Below are 22,020 nucleotides of genomic sequence, written 5' to 3'. Positions count from 1 at the left end.
AATAGTGACAACAACACAGAGGCTTTCTGGGTTAACACTTCATAAAGTGTTGATGGTGCGTTACTTTGAGGCAACATTATTTTGTGGCCCATTTTTACCAAAAACTTGCTCGATTCCAGGGAGAAACGGTACCCATCTGTTATGCTGTATAGCCTAACTTCCTGGCTGGTCCAGCCAGTGAGTCCTGTGCTAAAGGAGCAATGTTCAAAACTAGTATAGAGGAGGAGGTTTAGGAAGTATCTGAGATAATTTAAGACCTTAGTTAAATATTATATATTATAGGAATGTTAATTTTTTAAATCAATATAAATCTTTTAGGGGAGGAAATTCTACATACTGGATCTTTAAAGGGCCACTAAAAATGACCTTGGGGCCTAATCTGGCTCCAGGGCCTCCAATTGAATAGCCTGGCTCTGAAGGATCCTACACCTTGAGGTTGGTGGGACTCCAGAGGCACCAGCAGCTTCAAATACCTGTTTGCTGCTTTGTAATGGCATTTTAGCAGCTGCTCTCTTAATCTGATGAATTAGTCTGTCAGAAACCTTCCTCATTATGCCTTTATCTGCATGAACCCGTCTATGCTCTGAATCAGACTCTAAGTTCTTCACAGTACAATGATCACGATTAAGTTTTGAAACAACAGATGTAAGTCACCTAAATAGGAGGTTAAACCAAATCCAGAGCATAACAAAAGTAAGGGGGCCAACCCCACAGCTATGACTCCTAAAAGAATAGGGGCCCAATAATAACAGTACACACACATGCCAATAGTCACTGCACAGGCCTACTCCTAATGTCTACCAGTCATCTGCAGGCTAGGGGGGCTGAAGAAAGCTGGCAGACGTAGCAAGGCAGCGTGTTGTGAGCAGTGAATTACAGCGAAGCCAAGCAGCACCAAGCAAAGCAATGCAGGGTAGAACAGAGCCAAGTGAAGCCAGCAAGGCAAAGCAAAGTAGCGTGTTGTTGAAGTGAAGTGAGCTACATCAAAGCCAAGCAAAGCAGCAGTGTTTCTTTATCACGTACCCGACCCAGTCAGTCTCTGCAATAAAGATATGAAATAAGCCGTGTTAATATAGAACACCTTTAATGTTAAAGATGAAGTAAAGAAATCAGGCTGTTACAAACAGTACATACCGATCGGCGCAAAAGATCACCGGCATAGGAGAGGCGAGCTTCCTGCTCACCTGGCTGCGGTGGCAGAGCACGGCCAGCGATGAGCATACGCGTTGGAGAGGGGACTCCCCAAGAGCCGCTGTGTCCGACACACCAAAGCTGTAAACAACCCGAACGATTGATAAATAACACGTAAAATCATTGAATAGGCACACAAACCGAGGCAGCTAATGCTACATTACCTGCACCAGTGCAGCGGTGGAGAAACCGGAAGTGAGGCAACTAGGAAGTGGGCGGACCCTCAGAGCCAAAGAGCAAGAGGGCGAGGAGGTGAACAGGACCTGCCTATATAGACTGGCCTCCTGAGCTGATTGGCTAACAAGAGAGCGCTAGGCAGCACAGTCACCATGAGAGCAGGAGTGATGCAGCTCATCCTGCTATACTATGTTGGTGGAACTCACAGTTTTCTGGCATAGTCTGAGGTGGGTCTGTGCCTGTGTCTGAGGCGGAGCAGAGCTCTGGCAGCCTCCCATCCCGGGGCTGTGTTGGAACACGTTTGAGTGTTGTAGTGAACGAGGACAGGGTGCTGCATACCTCTGTGTTACTGTTCCACTTCGTTATAGCCCACGCCTCCAGGCACCCTGACAGGTGGGAGATGATGAAGGCCACTTTGTTACACTTGGTGGGGAAGGAGGCAGCTTGAAACTTGAAGTGAAGCTCACACTGGGTCAGAAAGGCTTTGCAGTCAGCCAAACCTCCGAAATGTTACGGTCTGGATAGCTGTGGAGCTACAGCAGGAGGAACCAGGGAGGGAGCAGCTGCACTGAGACACACTCTGCCATACAACCGGGAGGAACATTGGACAAAGAGTCAGCTTTCTCGGCTCATACCTTCATCTCTTGAACCATCTGGACCAGAGCACTGAGTTGTTCACTAAAATCCACCATCACCTCCTCCTGCCGATCCATCAACTCCTTCATGTGGTGATGAAGGATGTTGATTTGATCCTCCTGAATGGCTAAGCACCACAGATGCACACAAGTCTTTTTTTTGCAAGTCCAGGTCAAGTCCCAAGTCTCCAATGGTTGTAATGAGCATTTAGACATCCAGTCTGCTAATACCTCTGCATTTTTATGTCTAAAGAATTCAAAACCTGTACTGTATCATCATCATCATCACTGTCTGTGGCCGGCTGGCTGTGGCGTGCACATGCATACACTTACATTTTACCAGGGATTGACATGAACTTTAATTAAATTAGATCTAAACATCTGTTTTGTGTGTGTCATTGTTATGCAGCATGAAAATGCACAAACGCTCAAAGAGACAATAGAGGAAAGAGTGATGTGGGGATAGGAGATCATGATGGACAAAATAAAACCCCAAGACTGTGCACAAGTTCCAAATCCCAAGTTCAAGTCCAGTCTCAAGTCACTGATATGTCAGACTTAAGTGCAACTCGAGTCCCCATGTCTGCTAAGTTCTGAACCTGCTCTTGAAGGGTGTGGCCCACAGAATCTGAGTCAGCTGGGTCCATTTGTGGCCAGTTCATACTGTAACACTGGACCAACGAGGAGGACCCAAAAGCAAGACTCATGACTCAGAGGCAGTATTTCGTCAGTTTAATTGTTCCAGAGGTCGATAGATGAAATCCCAAAACTCACAGGCAAAGGTAACAAGGACGGCTAGCTGGTTACAAGGTCAGACTTTAGAAAACTGGTCAAAAACACGGATAGAAAACATGAGGAGAATGCTGGGACGCTGACAAAAAATGGCAAGACAAAGTGGTGGGGAATGAAATGAGACACAGGTGAAACACAGGAGGTAACCAGCAGGATGGGAGACAGGTAGGGATGGGCAGAAAGGAGCAATGTGGACAGAGACACAAGGTAAGTCCAGAATACAACAGGAAACACACAACAACAAAGTGAAGGTACTAATCTATAAATCTACTCTAGTAAAAGCACAGTTACTCTGGTTCAAACTGACTGAAAGAGAAGTAAAAGGACTGATTTTAAAATATACTCTAAAGGGTATCTATAAAAATAACTATTACAGTAATCTGAGTATATGTAATCAGTTACTCTCCAGCTCTGCTGATGAATAAACAAAGTATATCGATAATTGAACAGCAAAAAAAGACAAAGCCTAATAGGCCTTTAAAATACAAATGTTCCTGATTGTTCGATCCACCTTCATTCTAGATAAACAGACACCAATAAGACCAGAATGAACCCACTGACTATCAAAAAGCTCCTCTCTCATTGGCTCATATTAATGTAGGCAAATACAGTTGAAATGTAAAGTTCCCTCTAAAACAATGAGTACAGGAACGACACAATAACACAAGATGGACACAAGATTCTACAATGAGATCATTTATTTAGAAAAGAGGAGCAGAGGAGACATTTTTCACCAACACAACTTCATCTACTGAAGAATGACTGTCAAGATTTACAACTAATCAGATTCATCAGAGAGGATCAATCATCTGGTATGTAGTCGGACTAAGCTTTGGATTCAGAGAGCAGAGTTTGAGCTACACAGAACACAAAGACACTGAGGAAAGTGGATCTACAGAGAACATAAACCCAAACCCAGGATAGAGTGGTTCAGTGAATGTGGTGTTGAAGGTGTGGAGGTGGATCAGTCTGTCAGAGGAGACTCTGTAGAAGGACAGAGAACCAGCAGGATGGTCCAGATACACCCCTACTCTACCAGAGGAAGGGCCCAAGGAGGAGGGGGATATTTTTATTTCTCTGTTATTGTGACGGACAGAGTAACCAAAACATGTGCAGCCCAGACTCCAGGACTGATCATTAGATCCAAACCCACATTCATGTCCGTCTCCTCTCCGTCTGATTTCTCTGTAACTCACTGATACATAAACCCATTCTCGCCACTCGACCTCCCAGTAACAACGACCAGTCAGACCAGTCCGACACAGCAGCTGAGGAATTTTATCAAATCTGTCTGGATGATCAGGATATGACTGATCCTCCATCACATATGTCACTGTCCTGTTGTTGTCAGACAATCTGAGTCCTCTCTCCACTGTGTTTGTGTCCACTTCCAGCTCACAGGCATCTGATGGAGAGAAGGAGACACAGCTGATGGTTATCATCTATCATTCCTAAACAAGGTTACTGACAGAGTCAAACTAACATTTCATCTTCAGTCCTGAATCCTGTTTATCAACCCTGAAATTCTACTTTCTGTTTCTATTGGAATCAACAGACCACAGTGAGCTGCAGCTCCACAATCACAGACGGACACCAAATACTTCAAAGTTCAGACATTTCTATGGCTTTGACTTTACATTCATGGCTTTGATTTCACCTCCTGTGTCCACTGGGTGGTGCTATATTCCATCCACCAATACTCAGTAGCTGTCATGATGGTGCTGTATGTGGAGAATGATCAACAGAATGAGATAGAAGCATCTGAACTCAGATTCCTCAGGAGGGAGTCTGGGCTCAGCCTCAGAGAGGGGGAGGAGGTCCTTCACCTCTAAAGGACTCAGCTGATCAGGATCCTCCTTGTCTCCTCCCTTACCCCCCCTTCCATCAAAAGAACCAGGTGCTTGTTCGGTGCTGGTGCTAGTGCCAGTGCTTAGTTGGTTCTAATCACGCTCTTCATAAGAACCGGTTTGGTTTTCCATCGGCGAGGAGCCAAGTTGGAGCCACGTCATTATATCACCATAAAACGTCAGTACATCACTGCATACGTAGCCTTTTACCCAAGGATGCTCGTGCCATGCAGAAGTAAACAAAGCAACAATGGATTGTGCAAGTGATGATCCTGGCTTCGCAAGCCTGCATAAAGATCCAGAGCCAAAGATAAAACAACTGCTACAGGCTATCCGTCTTCATCGGAGTCACAGGGAACAGCGACTACATTTGACACGACAGGTAATTATCGAAGACGTTTTGATTCATAACAATGAACGTGTTAGTGTTAGCCTTTGCCAGGCTATTTAGCTTCAGCTATGCTTGCATCATGTAATTGATGCTCAAGGATGCATGAAAAGTTATTGTGATATTCACATTTTTTGTTTTGTACCCAGCACTGTTGTTTGACTTGTTTCACTAAATTGTTTAAGATGAGGAAATTTACCATTGCATTCTTTACTGAAATGCCCCACTTTTTATGTCAGTATAGCGTGAACTTTTTACATTTTCCATAGTTTTATCGAAATCAACACTACAAATCAAATGTGCTAGAGTAGGGCAGTTTATCTACCTGGCTTGGTATGAAAAAAAAGAAAACTCACAAGCTGCTGTTATGTTTGAAACTAACAATGTGTGGATGAACTCATTTTTGACACAATAAGCCCCTTTTCATCATCTCATTTGGCCCTTTCTGCATCATTTTCAGCCCCTTTTAACCTATTTTCGCCCATTTTGCCACTCTCTAACCCAGTTTTGCAACTTTCCTGCCAATTGCTCTTCCTGTGTGACATTCTTTAACCCCTTTTCACTACTGTGCCAGGCCATTTTGCTGTATTTATGCGACTTTTAACCCATTTTTGATACTTCTTGCCTCTTTAAAACATTTTTTTCTATTCTCTAACTCCTTTTGAACCACTTTTCCCGCAAGTTTTATCCCCTTTGTTCCACTCTTGTATCCATTTTTGCCATTTTTAACCTCTTTTCATGACTATCTTTGCACCATTTGCCATCTATAACACATTTTTTTACTTTCTGCCCCCTTTTTCCTCTTTACCCATTTTTTTGCCACATTTTAACCTCTTTTCCTGCATATTTTTGCCCCTTTGTGCCACTCCAAAGCACCTTTTGCCACTCTCTAACCCCTTTTCATCCCTTTTTTGATACATTTCAGCCAGTCTTAATCCATTTTTAAAAAGATATTTAATAATAATGGCTGACAAGTAAATTTCTGTAAAAACAGATCAAAATCAGATCATTCTAAAACTAATTAAACAGTAAATGTTTTTTGGATGGATCAAACAGCTGCAGACATTTGAAGCTAAAAGATAGTCTTAAAACCAGAGCCTGATTTGGCCCTCGGGCTGCCAGTTGATGATCAGTGCTGTAGATTACAGATGAAACATGCATCTCTTATCACAACCTTTTATTTACATAAAGTAGACATTAACATAATTAGAAATAAACTTTTAATAACCAAACGATCTGGTCCAAGAGGAAGACGAGGCAGATGAGCTGCAGAATGGGACAGGCGATGCTGGCCGTGGTAACAGAGCCTCCAAATCCATGGTTGACAACTCTAAAATGAGCAAGAAACGTAACTGATTACCATATAGTTCAGAAATGTAATTAGATGGGCCATTGTGTAACAACAAGGGAAGTTCTGAATACAGGTCAGGCATTGTTATTGTTTGTTAGCTTACTAGCGGCTAACTGGCTGGCAAACAATAGCACGCACCACGTTAGCTAATATTGATGAGGGAATATTGTAGCAAGCGCATTCATAGTAGGCTAACAACAGGGTGAAATAAAACTTACCAGGATCAGTGACGGTGGTCTGCAGGACGGAGCTGACCAGCATGGACTGTGGCTGAGTTCAGAATGGCTGTTTTCCACTGCTTCACAATCGTCACTATAACCCCGCCCTCTGCCCCCTGACGTAGTTGGTGCTTCACTCTGGCCCCTGCTCTGGCCCAACAAAGAGTTGGTGCCTGCTAAGCACCAGTTTTGAGCACCTGAAGCCAGTGCTTTGTTGGTGGAAATAGAAAGTACCGGTGCTAACCCAGGCACTAGCCTGGAACTAGCACTAGCACCAGCTTGGTCGAAAAGGGGTACCTGTGGAGGTCTTCAAGGTCCATCCACCTGGGAGGAGACCTCAGGTCAGACCCACAACTCTCTGGAGGGACTATATATCCCATCTGGTCTGAGAACTCCTCAGGACCCCCCAGGAGGAGCTGGAAAACCTCAGACTGAAGGTCCACATAGTCCTAGACCTTTACCCTACCCCTCCATTGAAGAAGAACCAGGACCCCCTCCCAGTAGACAGGAAGGTGTAAACATAGGGGTGGGTCTAAGGGCTGATAGGGACTGAGCCGTAGTGTTTCCTCTCCTCAGAACTCTAAAACTGTTTGTGTTTGATGAATGTCAGTGATTGTGAAAGTGGACCTTCATACTTTCAGACCCAGATGACAAAGATGGATTCAGACACAGCCTCAATCATTGTTGGTTCCCATGGTTACCTGATTCATCAGCCACATTCATCATTGTGTTCTCACTAATCCAGAATTCAGACACTCACACTTCTTTACACCTGGTTTCAGTGTGTGCCGTCCCCCATGGTCCAGTCTGGAGGAAGAAACAGAGCCCGTTTAGACATCAGGGATGGTCAGGATAGATCCAAACACTCTCATTTTCATGTGACTTTATTTTCCTTTAGCTTTTTTACCTGTGCATGGTTGTTCTGCTGGACTTTCTCTAAATTCCCTCTCTTCTACATTTACTAGGCCTGTGCGCTAAAGATCAATATGGCAGTCTGTCATCATGTGATCCTTAGCTGGACGTCAATCAATACTAGAAATGGAACAATATTCAAACTTCATGTCATGATGATCATGATCTCAAATATCACAGTTATCAGTATTATCACAGTATTGTTATTTTTATGTTCATCTAAAGAGGTTGTGGGCTAGTTTATCATGTCCTCTTTTATTTAGTTTGAATCACAGGACTGATTCTTTTCAACTAATCTGACCTTATTCTGCACGCTCCTGTTCTGTCACTGTGTCCTCTAGCTAGCAAGTCAACTGTACATGATCCAGTAATGTGTGCAGACAAATGACTGATAAATGCACATTACTATGAAGTGGATGGAGGAGAAGAAGGTGGCGCCATGGCTGAGCCCTGTACCCAGGACTGGACTGGGAGCTCTGCTATTTTTGGCTTCAACGGGCTCCTCACAGCAGGTGGAATACCACAGAATTATAGACATGTTCCTTTCCCCTTATTACGTAGAGCTAATGGTGTGTTTGAACTCTCTTTTAAATCAGCCATTAAATGATCCCTTCTGAAGCAGGAGGGCTGAAAAGAAAGCTAAAAATCTACTAGAATTAATTATACTTTCAAATGAAGAAGGCCTAAATGTTATGGTAATGCTGACAGTAATGAAATGACTGATCAGATCAATAATTGACTGTTGTGGTGCTGATAGTCTAACTCAGTGGTTCTCAATGTTTTTTTTTTTAGTCATGTATCCCCTGTGAAAAATTTTTCCAGCCAAGTACCCCCTAAACAGCACAAAGCTTTTTTGGCCATAAAGAAAGACATTAGAGAGCACTGTGACAGCCGTCTGATTTATCAAACTTTCTAACTCATAAACACTTTCACATTTTAATTTTAACAATTTTCTGCAAACATTTTTAAATGTTAAAAATTAGGGGTGGGTAAAAATATCAATTAATTGATGCATTGCAACCCCCCCCAGCAAACTCTATATTGATTCAGCAAATCCTCTGAATTGATTTTGGGGTCATTTTAGATTCCTGTCTAAATTTGGAACACAGGAAATAGACAAAAGTAAGGTCTTTAGTAAGCTGTGTCAGGCAGAATTAACATACTGCAGTATCCCGTCAAACCTGCGTAACCACTTACACCGACACCATGTGGATGCTTCGCAACAACCCGTGGCTAAACCTGTTGACTCAAAACTTGACAAATCCTTTGCCTGCAAACTGCCGTCAAGCTGTGTCTGCGCACAGAAGATAACGGAGTCTGTGACCGCATTCATATGCAAGGACCTTCGACCGTACAGTGTCGTGGAAAACCAGGGGTTTTAGAAGATGGTACAGACACTTGATCCACAATACGCAATACCAACATGAAAACATATGTCTGAAGTCTGAAGGTAGAGAAAGTGGCTCTTACATGTGATGGTTGGACTTCCAGAGCGACTGACCCCTACACAACTAACACTTCTTATTCCATTTCTAATGAGTGGGAATTAGTGTCAGATGTTCTGCAGACCAGAGCCCTGCACAGAAGCCACACAGGGAGCAATACAGCAAAGTTGTTGACAGAGGCAATAAATGAATGGGGTTTAATGGAGAACGTACCGGAAATTGTCACAGACAATGCTGCAAACGTGCTACTTGCTGTCAGTCTCATTGAGTCATTGCATGTTGGCTGCTTTGCCTATGTACTCAGTTTGATTTCACAGGCTGCACTTAAAAACCCATGGCAAGTCACGCGACTTCTTGGCAGAGTGAGACGCATTTCCACTTTTTTTCACCGAAGCACCTTGGCCTGTCATGCACTCAAGAAGAAACAGAAGTTGTTGGACTGCCCACAGCACAAACTATTGTACTGATGCATTGGAAAAGTGCATTAGACATGCTGGAAAGATTTATGGAGCAGCAACCAGCTGTCTCCGCTGCACTACTTGCCCCTTAAGTACGAAAACAGGAAGAAGATCTGTGCAGCCTAACAGAGGCAGACATAACGGTAGCAGAGGATGTTGTACAGGCTGTGAAGCCACTGAAGACAGCCACCTTAATGATGTCTCAGGAAGGTACCCCAACTCTGTCTGCCATTGCACCCATTAGAGCAAGACTTCTGGAGGAGATGCAACAAGCCCCCAACTACTCTGTGATGGTGAAGGAGATGAAGTCTGCTTTGTGCCAGGATCTCCAGAAAAGGTATTTATTGTTATACTAACTACATTTTTTTTTACTACACGCTATCTAATCTTTTTTATAAGAATTTCATGATCATGAGACAAAAAGATTTACTGTAATGTGAAACTTTTTTTTTTTTCAAGGTACTTGGGCCTGAAGGATGAACTCTCCATAGCCTCAGCTCTGGACCCACGCTTCAAGGCCCTGCCTTTTCTGTCAGACAAGTTTAGCACAAGGAAATCTTCACCCATCTCATCACTCACTAAGAAATTGGCAACTGATAAAAGCTCTGTAATTACAAATGTATATTTAATGAAGATGCAGACTGTGTGCACGCAGAATATTTTTGTTGTGTTGCCTCGTGGAATGCAGTCAGTCTGTAATTATGTGAACACTCACTGGCAAATTTTATTAAAACAATTTTATATTATACACCCCACAATGCATTTGAAACTAACTGTATAAAATTATAAAGCTCCTCTTAACTAATGTGATTCATTTATTTTTTCTGCAGAGTGGGCCAATAAATGCAGCAGACAGTGAGGCAGTTGAGGTGCTGGAGCAGCAGGCAGAGCCAGCTGATGACCCTGGACCCCCATAAAAGAAAGCAAGGGACTCTTGTGCTCTGGCTGATCTCCTGGGGAACACATATACGACCCCAGTAGCAGTGGTCAGAACCACGGATGACAAGGCATTAGATGAGGTGATGAGGTACAAAGAGGTAAAACCACTTCCACTCTCCACCAGTCCACTCAACTGGTAGAGGGAACATGAGGAGGAATACCCCCTGTTGTCATTCCAAGCTAAATGGTACCTCTGTATCCCAGGAACTAGTGTACCAGCTGAGAGGATCTTCTCAACAGCTAGTGACATTGTCACAGCCCAGAGAAGTGCTTTGGAGCCTGAATAAATATTTAAAAACTGTCAACAGGTACTCTAACTATTTGTGTTTTTCTACTTCTTACTGAAATCGACATTGAAGCATTTAAATCAATATCAAATCGAAATCAATTCGAATTGCAACCTAAAGAATTGAAATGGAATCGAATCATGATTTTCATAACAATACACAGCCCTATTAAAAATGAATGATTAATTTCATGGCAAATCTTCTCATCATTAAATGTGGGTAACCTGACAGGCCGGATGGATTTGTTTCACACATCCATCTGGTAAACCTCTCATAGACGATGTTTGGGAAAGAGCCGAGCCTTTGAAAAAAAACTCGGAGGGTGATTGGATGAACGTTCTGTCTGTCACATCTTTATGGGCCAATAAGAGCAACAAAACACACGATGTAGCCGCTACCGAGGAGTAAACTCCATAGAGAACTGTATAACATGAACCATGGCGATGGTTTTGGAAAAGAAAACAACTCACTGCTGTTCTTTGTTTTTTAGACGAAGAAATGTCATCAAGTTCTGATAAAACTGGCGCTTTAGCAGCATCCACGCTAATCTCTTCCTCCAAAAATGCACTGGCCTCTCGTTGCTGCTTGCCTATGCCACGGCTCCATTGCGCCTGAAAGTACTGCCCCTCGACGCTGATTGGTCCTGTCACTTTCTAACCGGGCAAAAACGGTTCAAATGGGACCTTTGCAAGATGGATTCACCAATGAGAAACATGGTGTCTCCATCTGCTTTGCAAGGTTGAAATGTGGGTATTCAAACTAATGTAGTGAAAACTGTGAGTGGACAGGCATGAAACCATTTAAAACCATCAGTAATAAAGCACTGCTCAGCTGCAGCCATCTCTCTGGACCTATTTGGAAATAAAAACATAGAACTAGAAAGAACTAGAAACCTGTAAAAAAAAAAAAAAAAAATCTTAAAATACAGCTTAGTGCCCCGTTTTGTTTTCATCCGTGGTTGATTTTTTTCAAAGTTCGGCTCTGACCAGCAAACATCAAAACACTGGCTGGTGCCGAGTTTTTAGGCATAGGAACAAAAACGTCCTCCTCTCCAACACCACATGATGTTTGTCCTCTCCTCATATCTGTCTGTATCAGTGACTGTGGTTTTTACCTCACGTAGCCTGGTAGAGAGGGAGACAGGCAGCAGGCAGCCCCGCATGTCCATGTGAACATGAAAGTGCTACTCACACAGCTGGAGCTGTTTCTAAACTAACGGGACTTTAGTCCAATCAAATATCTAACAACACCGTCTCCTCTGAGCTCAGACACACCACTTCTAGATGCTCCGGATCAATCCGCTCACTGAAATGACTTCTTTGACCAGTCTGGAACACAAACAGGTGAGCCAATCTGTGCGCTGTAGGGGAGTTAACTCCTCCCACAGTAACCTCAACTGTGCCCTTATTACTATTATTAATAATATTTAACATCAAATGAATGAAAAGTGGCTCCCTCCTCTCAGCAAACGTGGCTGGCACAGTGAATGAAACAGGGAAACTAAACAGCAAGGACCAATTCATCAAAAACTGATGCCAAGACCAGTCAGGAGACTCGTGATGGGAATTCAGGCTCTTTTCAGAGATCCGGATCATTTGGCCCACCATAATGATAATCATGCTGAAACAGACCGGGAGTAGAGAGAAAATATCTTTTCTGTCACGGAAAGCTTTCAGTGTCACTCTCTGCCCTTGTTTCAGTTTCAACGCAGCTCTATTTACCACAGTGAAGGTAGCCATTACTAGCAGCTTGTTCCCAACCCAACTCTGTACGGTACGACTCTGAAAGTAGCATCACTCAGTCAGTCAGTCAGACACAGACAGACCCATCTGCAGGGCTGACCTCAGCAGTCAGACAAAAATAAAGACATTAAAGACCCTGTATAACTGAAGTGCTGAGAGACAACTTTACTACCAAGTATCAGTCTGTCTGTCTGAGTCTTTCTGTCTGTACCTCAGTGTCTCCAGTCTGCAGTCTGGATCCTCCTGGAGAGCAGACAGCAGTTTCTCTCCTGGTTCTCCTGGATCATTGTAGCTCAGGTCCAGCTCTGTCAGACAGGACGAGCTAAGAGCTGAGGCCAGAGAAGAACAGCCTTCCTCTGTGACCATACAGCCAGACAGACTAGAAACAAAGAGAAACAGTGGACATGAGAAAGGTCATGGGAGGAGGAGCCTTCAGCTATCAGGACTACATGTGGCATCTTCAGTCTCCAACACCCCATCCTACACCTTCTAGTTGGAAGACTTTGACACAGTTGTCATTGTCCTTGGACTTACCTGAGAGTTTGCAGTCTGCAGTGTGGACTCTTTAGTCCAGTAGATAGCAGCTCCACTCCTGAATCCTGCAGGTCATTGTTACTCAGGTCCAGGTCTCTCAGACTGGAGGACTGGGAGCTGAGGACTGAGGACAGAGCTCCACAGCTTCTCTCTGAGAGGTTACAGACACTCAGTCTGAAAAGGAAACAGAGGTAGAAAAGTTGTTCTCTCTAAATACAGACAGACTACTTGAACCTGTCAGCTGTGAGTTCACCTACAGAGCTTTGTTGGAGGCTTTGACCACTGGCAGCAGCCTCAAGGGAGCCTCCTCTGAAGCAGAGTATTTCCTCAGGTCAAACACGTCCAGATCTTCTTCTGATGACAGTAAGATGAAGACCAGAGCTGACCACTGAGCAGGAGACAGTTCATCTGTGGAGAGACGCCCTGATCTCAGGGACTGTTTGATCTGCTCCACTAGAGACCGATCATTCAGTTCATTCAGACAGTGGAACAGGTTGATGCTTTTCTCTGCAGACAGGTTTTTATTGATCTTTGTCTTGATGTACTGGACTGTTTCCTGATTGGTCTCTGAGTCACTTCCTGTCTGTGTCAGCAGACCTTGTAGGAGATTCTGATTGGTGGTCAGTGACAGACCCAGGAGGAAGCGGAGGAACAGGTCCAGGTGTCCATTAGGACTCTGTAAGGCCTGGTCCACGGCGCTCTGGTAGAGCTGTGTCATTGTCGATCTGGATGTTGTTTGTTCCTCTGCCATCAGATTGACTCCAGAGTTGGTGAAGGTCTGATGGACATGAAGAGCAGCCAGAAACTCCTGAACACTCAGATGGATGAAGCAGAACACCGTGTCCTGGTACAGTCCTTTCTCCTCTTTAAACACCTGTGTGAACACTCCTGAGTACACTGAGGCTGCTCTGATATCGATGCCACACTCTCTCAGGTCTGGTTCATAGAAGATCAGGTTTCCTTTCTGCAGCTGCTCAAAAGCCAGCTTACCCACAGACTCCATCATCTTCCTGGTCTCTGGACTCCAGGGTGGATCAGTCTCAGCTCCTCCATCATACTTGATGCTCTTCACTTTGGACTGAACCACCAGGAAGTGGATGTACATCTCAGTCAGGGTCTTGGGCAGCTCTCCTCCCTCTCTGGTCTTCAGCAGATCCTCCAGAACTGTAGCAGTGATCCAGCAGAAGACCGGGATGTGGCACATGATGTGGAGGCTTCGGGATGTCTTGATGTGGGAGATGATTGTGCTGGCCTGATCCTCATCTCTGAACCTCTTCCTGAAGTACTCCTTCTTCTGAGGGTCAGTGAACCCTCTGACCTCTGTCACCATGTCAACACACCCAGGAGGGATCTGATTGGCTGCTGCAGGTCGTGTGGTTATCCAGAGGCGAGCGGATGGAAGCAGGTTCCCCTGATGAGGTTTGTCAGCAGCACACCCACTGAGGTGGACTCTCTGACATCAGAGAGGATTTTGGTTTGGTGGAAGTCCAGAGGAAGTCGACACTCATCCAGACCATCAAAGATGAAGACCACCTGGAAGTCCTCAAACCTGCAGAGTCCTGCTTCTTTGGTTTCAGTAAAGAAGTAATGAACGAGATCCACCAAGCTGAACTCTTTCTCTTTCAGCACATTCAGCTCTCTGAAAGTGAATGGAAATGTGAACTGGATGTCCTGGTTGGCTTTGCCTTCAGCCCAGTCCAGAGTGAACTTCTGTGTTAAGACTGTTTTCCCAATGCCAGCCACGCCCTTCGTCATCACTGTTCTGATTGGTTCATCTCTTCCAGGTGGAGTTTTAAGGACGTCTTCCTGTCTGATGGAAGTTTCTGCTCTGTCTGCTTTCCTGGATGTTGTTTCGATCTGTCTGACCTCGTGTTCCTTGTTGACCTCTCCAGTCCCTCCCTCAGTAATGTAGAGCTCTGTGTAGATGTGACTCAGAAGGGTTGGGTTTCCTGCTTTAGCGATCCCCTCAAACACACACTGGAACTTCTGCTTCAGGTTAGACTTGAGTTTCTGTTGGCATAAAGCAGAAGATCCTGAAAGAACAAGAAACAGATGATGTGAATGAGCTGATCCTGCTAAAAGTTGGACTATAAAAGAGAGGCTGTGCAGTTCTTCTTCCTCCATCAGTTTCATCCAAAAATCTCATCAGATGTTCAGTGGGTATGTGCAGAATATTAAAGCAGAGTGTGGAAATGTAAACCTCCTCTTCATCTCTCCATCATCTTAAATCTACTTCACTTTTGATTTTTCAAACTTACTGTTCCTCAGACAGTCAGCCAGCTCGTACTGCTTCATTCTCCTCAGGAAGTTCTCTGTGATCTTCAGAAAAGCCTCTCTGTTCCTCTGCTCTTCATCTTCACCAACCAACACCTCCTCATCCTCACTGGGACATTCTGGGTTATCCTGACTCAGAGCCTTCTGAAATCTCTTCAGTTCCTTCTTCACAAAGATGATAATGTTCTCCTCCAGCAGCTGGAACACAAAGAGAATGGAAATGTTTAGAGGACAGCCTGGGTTTGATCTGACACACTGATAGAAAAAGAGTTTACAATGATCTCTAGATAGATGTGCTCCACCATAAACTGTGATGTACACACCATAAATATGGAGTCCAGCTCTGGTTTCTGCTGTTTGGACTGATCTCTGAAGAACTTTGATGTTTCCAGCTGAAATCTGGAAAAAAAAACATCAGCTTTAAGGACATTTAACCACACAGCTTTAAAGGTCAACAACGTGGCACAACTCAAAGGGATACTTCAACATTTTGGCACATTCGCCTATTGCTATAATTCCTATAGTCTTAGTAATAGGTTTGTTTCCTTTAGTTGTCGGTGCATGCTGTTTCTAGGTCGGGGGGGACTGTTACACCAGCTGCACCGCTAACGCTATGTTAGCAGACGGAATTAATGCTTTCCCTCATCAAACTCATCAAATACGCAATCCAACAACTCCAAAACACTCTTGAGGACAAGTCGTGACCTGTACATTCACCATGCTATGAAATAATCATGGAACATTACAAGACGGAGATGTTTTAAAGTAAAATGCAAAGCTGGAACTACACTCCAGACATGGCTGCTGCACTGTGTCACTCCGCCCGGTGGTTTACTCAAGAAATAGTTCTGAGTGTTTGCTTCATGTGTTGTAGTGTCACAGCATTATACGTTATTATTTCATAGCGTGGTGAATGTGCAGGTCACGACTTGTCCAAGACAGCGTTTTGGAGTTGTTGGATTGTGTATTTGATGAGTTTGATGAATTTGAAAAATTCCGTTTGCTAACATAGGATTAGCAGCGCAGCTGGTTCAACAGTCCCCCCAGATCTAGAAACAGCTTGCACCGACAACTAAAGGAAACGGACCTATTACTAAGACTATAGGAATTATGGCAATGGGCAAATTTGCCAAAATGTTGAAGTATCCCTTTAAATGTAGGAGCTTTAAATCATTATTACACATTTACTATGGGATGGACGTATGCATGTTGAAAGAGATCAGTTCATCAATAACTAACCCCCTAACACCTCTGACTGAAACCCCATCGGCTCAAAGGAGGTCTCCAAAGTCTTGGCAGTCTGCTGTGGTGGTCCCTAGACTCAGAGATGGAGACCATCTTCTAGTTGTCAACTACAGGCTACTTTACAGAACTACAACTACCCCCTGGTAGGACTTGGAGGTCCTGACCCTCATCCTGACCGCTTCACTCTTCACCAAAATCCGCCCCAACACCTGCTGGAGGTCCCTGGCTGAGGAAGCCAACAGATCCACATCATCAGTAAAAAGCAGAGATGAGATTCTGAGTTCAACAGACCAGGAAGTGTCTGACTCTGGACTTTTAGAAAAAAAGGATCCATGACTCTGGTCTGTAGGGATGAGTCTGGTACTAACATGGCACCAGCTCAAAAAGTCGAGACAAGACGAATCAAAACAGTTTTCAGTGCTTGTTTTGACACCCCATCATAACTTGAGTCTATACAATATACATGCGTTTCACTTTCAGAAAAGAGTGACAAGAAATATTAAACTTTTTTAATGATATTCTAATTTTTTGAGATGCACCTGTATAACCATGAATCACTGGACGTTAACGATTCATTTTGTGCATGCACTCCTGCATGTTTCTTCATGTTCAATAGTGTTAAACAGTGTATCCGAAAAAATAAGTACTTTAAGCTGTCTACTAGCTCTAAAATGGTTTCAGACATCATCGAATACATCTTTGACTTTATTTGATTCAATGATCAACACACTGAGAATTATTCCTCAAATATTGTCCATATGGACTTAAAACATTTGTTTAAAATGAAAAATACCTGACTGACTCTGCTTACTGAGTCATTCTTGTGTTCACTTCCTGTTTTATTCTGTTATCCTGGTGCTTGTGTATATCTAGTGTAGCTTCCTGTATAGCTTTCATAATAACCCACCTCATAGGAAGAGCACTAGAGTGGGCAGAGAGCTACAGCAGAGAGGGATAAGCACTCATCCTCTGTTACAATTTTAGCTGATGGTGTTCATGAAGTCCATGCCCTTCAGGGACTGCTGGCCCTGAGACAGGGAAGCATTTGATTGGCTGATGATGTCATTCACGTCCATATCCTGGCAAAAAAACAGTGTGTGTGATGGTATCTCGCTATTCCTTCATGGTCCATCTGAGGACTAGTCTTAGAGTCTCTGCCTTATGGCCGATAACTGTGCAGCATCATCCACTCCTGCCTTGAGTGTTACCATGACAACTAACTACTCAGAGATTATTCTGGATTATTGGCTCCTCTAAATTTAGTTTTCTTTGACTGCTCAGATTGACCTTGTTTCTCTGGTCCTCCTTCCATCTACCTGGATTTGAGGTGAGTGAAAATGTGTGTGAGCTTACAGGTCGTCAGTTAGGAAGGTCGTAGAGTGTTGATCATAGCTACAACAGAGGTGCTCCGACTGTGGAAATGTTAAAAACCCACGAGGAGAGATGTCAGATATGGATAAAACCATGTGGAAAACCTCAATAAGAGGAAAATGTTTTAGTTAAGCTAGCTATGGGCTAACGCTAAACTCATATAACAAAGCTAACTCAACATCAGTGACAACAGTGGCTGTGGAGAGGCAGACCTGGGTCATGGTTCCCAGTTTCAAAAGGGGGACTGGAGGGTGTGCTTGAATTATCAGGTATCACACTCCTCAGCCTCCCAAGAGAAGTTACTCTCTGGAGGTGGAATGGAGACTCAGTCCAACTGTCAAACCTCAGATACAGGAGGAACAATGTGGATTCTGTCCTGGCCCTGGGACAGTGGACCAGCTCTCTACCCTTGCAGAGCTTCTTGGGGGATCATGGGAGTTTGCACCTCCAGTCCACATATGCTTCATGGACTTGGAGAAGGGATTGTGTCCCTCAGGGGATTTTGTAGCAGGTACTACTAGAATATTGGGTCCAGGAGTCACTGTGGTGAACCATCAGGTCCCTGTATAAACAAAGTGAGAGCTGTCTGCATCCTCAGCACAAAGTCTGACACGGTCCCAGCATATGCTGGCCTCCACCAGGGCTGCCCCTCATCACTGATTCTGGTTGTGATTTTCATGGACAGGATGTTGAGTAGCATTAAGGTGGTGAAGGGTTTCTAGTTTGGTGCCCTCAGAATCTGCAGATGATGGTGTTCTTTTGGCTTCATCATCCCGAGACCTCCAGCAGACACTGGGACAGTTTAGAGCTGAGTGCAAAACAGTCAGGATGAGGGTCAGCCCCTCCAAGTCTGAGTCCATGGATCTCTGCCAGAAAACGGTGGATTGCTCCCTCCAGGGAGTGAGTCTCTGCCCCAGGTGAAGGAATTCAAGTATGTTGGGGTCTTGCCACAAGTGAGGCTAAAAGGGAGCGTGAGATCCACAGTGGATTGTTACAGCATAAGCAGTACTAAGGGTGTTGTGCTGGTCTGTCGTGGTGAAGAGGGTGCTGGAAGGCAAAGCTTTCCATGCCCAAAACCAAACTCCAAACCTATGGAGACAGAGCCTTCAGTGCTGAAGCTCCCACCCTCTGGAACACTCTTCCTGCAGACATCCATAGCGCTCCATCTCTGGACATTTTCAAAAAACGTCTCAAGCACCACCTGTTCACCACAGCCTACAGTCTTCACTAAACCACCCCTTTCACTCATCCTACCCCTCACATAGTTTGTCCATGTCTATGGGTTCCTGTAAAGTGTCCTTGGGTTTCTTGAAAGGCGCTATATAAATTCAAGATATTATAATAATAATTATTATTATTATCAAAGCTTTCCATTTATTGGTCCATCTACCTCCCAACCTTCAGCTATGGTCATGAACTCTGGGTAATGACCAAAAGAATGAGATCATTGATCCAAGGGGCTGAGATGACTTTTCTCTGGAAGATCAAATCAAACAGTCTGCCTGATGATGATCATTAGATTGTTAGTCCTCAAAAGATGAAGAACTCAACAGTTAGCACTGTCCATTTAAAACGAGAGATCCAACCATCCTGGTTTGTTTCTATGATGATGGAGAGATGATGAAGAATGAGGGACCACGGTGGCCTGGTTATGATATCAGTGTTTATAGTTCATCATTTATTACCTTTCATCTGCTGACTGTTTGAAGCTTATACCACGACCCATAGAAAAGTCACTCTCCATGGACACACAGCTGGGTTCAGCAGAGTCTGGACTCTTCCTCTCCATCCTGAACCTGAAAAACAACATATGTTAATATAGACAGAAAATGTTTACATGAGGAAAATACATTGATATAGAGCTAATACGTTTATATAGAGAAAATATAGAGATTGACCCAACATTACCTTAAACTGAATGGTGTACTGACTCATCCTGCTGTACAAGAACATTGTTGTGACACTATGGTTGTCCTGCCTGAACTCTTTACTCTATTTAAATGTTCTTTTCAGTGCGGAAGCGGCTGTTAAGAGTTGTGGTCAGGTGACCACTGAACCCACTGTTTTACACCAGTGGTGAAGGAAGATGTCAGACTGGAGAAGGAGGCCTTTCAGGCATAGTTTGTCCGGGGGTCTCTGGAAGCAGCCGACAGATATGGGTTAGATTGGGTAGCTACTAATTTTTTTGTTCCAGGCACTCAGCAGGAGTGGAGAACTACTGACTCTGACTGGGGATGTTGTTGGAGGATGGAAGGAACTCTTTAATCCAGCTAATGAATACTCTAAGGAGGGGACAGAGTCCAATGATACAGGTGAAGACCATCTCTATCATTGGTGGAGGACACTGAGAGAGTCCAAAAGCTCCTCAGTGATGAGGTTGGCCCTGAGATGCTGAAGGCTTTGAGAGTTGTTGGGTTGTCATGGCTGACACACCTCTTCAGTGTCACATGGAGGTCTACGACAGTACCTGTGGAGTGGCAGTCCTGGGTCAAGACTCAGTCAAACTGTCAAACCTCAGATACAGGAGGAACAATGTGGATTCTGTCCTGGCCCTGGGACAGTGGATCAGCCTTGTACCCTTGCAGAGCTTCTTGGGGGATCATGGGAGTTTGCTCATCCAGTCTACATATGCTTCATGGACATGGAGAAGGCTGAAGATTGTGTCCCTCAGGGGATTTTGTAGCAGGTACAACTGGAATATGGGATCCTGGAGTCGCTGTGGTGAACCATCAGGTCACTGTATAACCAAAGTGAGAGCTGTCTGCATCCTCAGCACAAAGTCTGACACGGTCCCAGCATATGCTGGCCTCCTCCAGGGCTGCCCTTCCACCAGGGCTGCCCCTCATCACTGATAGTGTTTATGATTTTCAAGGACAGGATGTCGAGTCGTGTTAAGGGGAGGGGGGTTCCTGGTTTGGTGCCCTCAGAATCTGCAGATGATGGTGTTCTTTTGGCTTCGTCATCCCGAGACCTCCAGCAGACACTGGGACAGTTTGGAGCTGAGTGCAAAACAGTCAGGATGAGGGTCAGCCCCTCCAAGTCTGAGTCCATGGATCTCTGCCAGAAAACGGTGGATTGCTCCCTCCAGGGAGTGAGTCTCTGCCCCAGGTGAAGGAATTCAAGTATGTTGGGGTCTTGTCCACAAGTGAGGCTAAAAGGGAGCGTGAGATCAACAGTAGATTGTTGCAGCATCAGCAGTAATGAGGGTGTTGTGCTGGTCTGTCATGGTGAAGAGGGAGCTGGAAGACAAAGCTTTCCATTCATTGGTCCATCTACCTCCAAACCCTCAGCTATGGTCATGAACTCTGGGTAATGACCAAAAGAATGAGATCACAGATCCAAGGGGCTGAAATGACTTTTCTCTGGAGGCTGGCTGGGCTCAGCCTGAGAGATTTGCACAGAAAGGAGCCAGCTGACAGCACACATAGACCAGCAGTAGGGAAATGTTAGGAATGCTGTTAAACTCTGAATATCAAATCAAACAGTCTGCCTGATGATGATTATTAGATTGTTAGTCCTCAAAAGATGAAGAACTCAACTGTTAGCACTGTCCATTTAAAACTAGAGATCCAACCATCCTGGTTTATTTCTATGATGATGCAGAGAAGATGAAGAATGAGGGACGACGGTGGCCTGGTTATGATATCAGTGTTTATAGTTCATCATTTATTACCTTTCATCTGCTGACTGTTTGAAGTTTATTTCACGATCATGAGACCAGTCACTCTTCATGGACACACAGCTGGGTTCAGGAGAGTCTGGACTCTTCTTCTCCATCCTAACCCTGAAAAACAACATGATATGTTTATATGTAGGAAATATGTTCATTAAAGTTGTGTTTTGGTGCTAACCTTAAATAAATCAGCTGTTTGGAGGTTAAATTAGTTCTCATGATTATAAAATATCATCATTTACATAAAGCAGCTGAGATCATATTTTCATATTTATTTTATTTTATTTATCAGACTATTAGCTCTGTTTAGTCTGTTGAATTGGATCAATGGTGTTTTACCTTGTTAATAATCCTGTTAATGAATCTGTATAAATGAACACATGAAATGAATGAACAATCCTGTTGTGTAGTCCAGCTGTCCTGACTGTAGGATCTTTGCTTCAATGGGAGGTTTTAGTTCTGCTTTGTTCCTCTAAGGAAGTAAAATCCTGTTGTTGGCTGAATCAGGATGACTTTAGGCTCCTGTTATCAGGTTCTGCTG

General features: G+C 44.1%; 1 pseudogene; it reads right to left on the bottom strand.

Annotated features, from left to right (window-relative positions):
• Positions 1-3,652: 3,652 nt before the first annotated feature.
• Positions 3,653-21,583, bottom strand: LOC121523502 (annotated as a pseudogene).
• Between the last annotated feature and the right edge of the window lie 437 nt (positions 21,584-22,020).

This window comes from Cheilinus undulatus, linkage group 16 (assembly GCF_018320785.1).
Source record: "Cheilinus undulatus linkage group 16, ASM1832078v1, whole genome shotgun sequence".
NCBI lineage: Eukaryota > Metazoa > Chordata > Actinopteri > Labriformes > Labridae > Cheilinus > Cheilinus undulatus.
This window is presented reverse-complemented; position numbering and strand designations above follow the sequence as displayed.